The sequence below is a fragment of the Nanorana parkeri genome, unplaced genomic scaffold (genome assembly GCF_000935625.1).
Source record: "Nanorana parkeri isolate BGI_ZX_2015 unplaced genomic scaffold, ASM93562v1 scaffold685, whole genome shotgun sequence".
Taxonomy (NCBI): Eukaryota; Metazoa; Chordata; class Amphibia; order Anura; family Dicroglossidae; genus Nanorana; species Nanorana parkeri.
The window spans coordinates 251370-254915 of NW_017306953.1; the positions used below are offsets into that span (position 1 = coordinate 251370).

At 44.1% G+C, this 3546-nt stretch overlaps 1 long non-coding RNA gene across 2 annotated transcripts in view; it reads left to right on the forward strand.

The window, feature by feature from the left end:
- Positions 1–2511, forward strand: part of LOC108792811 — a 17964-nt gene extending 15453 nt beyond the window's left edge. For both annotated transcript variants that reach the window (XR_001941590.1, XR_001941589.1), the window contains exon 3: positions 2405–2511. This is a non-coding gene — a long non-coding RNA (uncharacterized LOC108792811). The remainder of the gene's footprint in view (positions 1–2404) is intronic.
- Positions 2512–3546: the final 1035 nt, after the last annotated feature.

Sequence of the window (3546 nt, forward strand, 5' to 3'; positions counted from 1 at the left end):
CGGCAAAAAGGCTTAGGGACACCCGTGCACTTTGAGATGCTTTGTCTTATCTCTGCTGCAAGACCCTTGAGTGTCTCTTTACCTACTTTGGATTTGTATGGATATTTTTAGGGATAAGCATCGGGGAATTTACCTTACAAATGGAGTGCAGTAGCTTCCCCTGGGACTCTCTCTCTCTCTCTCTCAATTTACCCAAGATTTCCAATTACATAAAAATTTGGACAGGCTGGGTGCAAGGTCTACTTTTTTTTTTAGTCTGTAGCATGGGAAGGTATGCTCCTGATGAACATGGGCAATGCCCATTTGCTGCCTCAATGGTCCATCATAGGGTTCTTACAAGCATGACATCACGATGAGGGGCGATGAGGCCGATCATTGGTCTCCAACACCAGAAGAAGCACTGCAGGAGAACACATAATTTATGTAAACTTTTTAAAAAGTGCTGGTATGGGTGGGGTAGAAACAGAAGTTTTGGGGGTTATTCACAAACTGATGAAGAGTTTGGAGAACAATCTAGGCCAAAATAGCTGATTTGGAAAAATTATCCAATTCAGCTCACTTTCCAGTTCAGTTATGTTGTCCTACATTGTTCACTTCTCCTGCCTTCTCCAAACTCTTCACCCTTCTGTGAATAACCCCTTTTGTTTTTTTAATTTCCTAACCAGGAATATAACAGAATCAGTAACAATAACATCACCTATTCCTGAAGTCTGTATTTATATTGGTTCCGTTCTGGAGCTCACACCTGCAATGTATTACTAGTTATAAGGCATCTTGCTGTATAATTTGTGCAAATGAGCCGGGCAGAAGCTGAATTTATTCCATGGCACCCAATTAGTTTGCCCTTTTCCCTCATTCTATAGATTTTCCAGTCCCCGTTCTCTCATTGACCTTCTGTTATAGTCACAAGCACATTTATTTTTGCATTTTCCCTTTAGCGTCGCTGGGTGTCCTGAGACGGGAGGTCGCTTACAAATTTAAATGAGGCATTTGTTGCCTTCCGAGTCATACGTACATCGGTCATACATAAAGCAAACAATCTATATAACATACTACAAACAAATGGGAAGACAGCTGAAGGAAAATACATGCTTGCTAAAACAATACATTATGTTAAAAAAAAATCTTAAGCCATTACAGATAAAATAAATAAAATATATTTACTCATTTACAAGATATCTCCATTTTTTTTTTTGGTTAGTTGATATTTTAAGCAACAATAGCAAAATAATCAACTTTAAAAAAAGAAAAGTTGACTATACTTGACTATACTTTAAAACAGAGCTGAGAAACCCAGCATAAATTAACAACAATAATAATAATAATAACCACAACAATATGAAAAAAATAATAATATCATTAAAAGATTTAAAAAAAACATTAGCTGCAATATTCACTGTAATCCAGAGCTTTCCCAGTACTTTTTTTCTGCTGTTCAATGTTCTCTGATGGCCATGATTAAATGAAACCCACTTCCTCTAGTCATCCTGAACCCACCCCCCAGCCTGTGACTGAACAGTAAAAGGAAAAACACCACAGTGAAGAGCTAACTGTAACTCTGCTCTCTCCTTTTATCAGCAAGCCTCTTGTCAACACATGCACTGATTTGCTCCTTTTGCTTTTACTTCCTCTTCTCACACTCCAGCCCTGCTGCACAGGGACTACAAGGAGCTGATACCACGTCACATTCAAATACTTATAGGGCTGGATTTCCCACAGGGCCACTGAGGCCTGGCCTCGGGACAGCAGGGAGTAGAAACGTGGCACAGCCGCTGGGAGGGTCGTTTTTTTCTATATTTAGCCCTGCTTCGGCTCAACCTGGAGGGAGGGGGCAAGAGGACGAATGTTCCCAGCCGAGGGGTCACCAAAAGCCAGGGATCGCGGCCGGCAATCGGGCCCAGGTCCCGGGCAGGGCTCCCGCCAACTTGACCCTGGAGGTGGAAAGAAAAAAATCCGGGGAAAAAAGGACAAAGTGTCTGTTTTCGGCCAGCTCGACTTGCGGTTCAAATCAGAGGGGAAAAAAAACCAAGTCTCCTCCGGCCAGCTTGTCATGCTCAACCTGAAGGGAGGGGGCAAGAGGACGAACATTCCCCGCCTAGGGGGCACCGAAAGCCAGGGATCACGGCCGGCAATCGGGCCCAGGTCCCGGGCAGGGCTCCCGCCGACGTGACCCTGGAGGTGGAAAGAAAAAAATCAGGGGGAAAAAAAGGACAAAGTGTCTTTTTTCGGCCAGCTCGACTTGCGGTTCAACTTAGAGGGCAAAAAAAAAAAACAAGTCTCCTCCGGCCAGCTTGTCATGGTCATGCTTAACCTGGAGGGAGGGGGCAAGAGGACGAACGTTCACCGCCGAGGGGGCACCGAAAGCCAGGGATCGTGGATGGCAGTCGGGCTCACTAAGGGGTAGCGGGGGCCGGCGCGTAGAGCCGCTCGCCTCGGGGCCGGTGCGCGGACGGAAGTGGGCCGCCTCTCTCCCGGAGCGCATCGCATGTTCATTGGGAACCCGGTGCTAAATCTGATTCTGTCAGGGTTTCGCAAGTAGCAGAGCAGCTACCTCGCTGCGATCTATTGAAAGTCATCCCTTGAGCCAAGCTTTCGTCTTCCCTGAGGGGGGGGGAAAGCGTTCCCGGCGGTGGCGCCTGCCGGGCTTAAGTGTCGTCGGCCAGCTCGTCCCGCGAGGGCAGGATTCAAGTGTCTGCATTGTGGTCACAGAGGAGCAGCTCCTAATCAGTCAGATGTTTCTGCACAAGATAGAGTACTTATTTTATGTTCTTAGAAAGCTCCAAAAACTTTAATTCTGCCAAGTTTTTCTGTTTAGTATCAGCATATTCTTAGTTCCATTTCCCCCCAAAAAAATGAGAATAACAATGAACTTTTAGAAATAGCTTATGGTTGAACAGGGCACGAGTTAAGCACAATAGAATATCTGTGACATTTTTTGTATTATTATTATTATTTATATGGTGATGAGGTGTAAAAATAAAAACAATTACAAAACATTGGTGAAAATCATTGTAGCCGGTCACGAGTTCACAACAATAAAGAAGGATCTTTTGGCTTCCTTGTGGCAATTCATTTCATTAAAAGTTTGCTGTGCTCTCAGTGAGCCATTTGAAGAAGAGTTGCAAGAGATTGCAAAGTAACATTAGTTGAAAGAAAAGCGGCAGTTTGAGATCGATGTTTGCCTGGTAATGGAGGTGCTCGTCTTCAAAGCGCGCTGTCAATGTCTCCAGCTCACCATTCGGGATAAAAATATCAGAAAGCTTTCCACGTGGCTTAAAGTGCTTAAAGCACAATGTATGTATCCCTGTTAAAATAACTTCAGTTCTTTCTGCTGTCCAGGCATAAACTTATCCTGCTGTGACAGTGTAATACAGACCTACCGTGTAATAATAAGCCCAAACTATATTACTGCTTAGTCTACAAAGAGAAGATGTAATGGGAAGACTATAGCTTTGCTTAAACAAGGATACAATCTACACTGCCCGGCCAATAAAAAGTCACTAGCTCTAATATTTCATTGGACCGCCTTTAGCTTTGATTACGGCA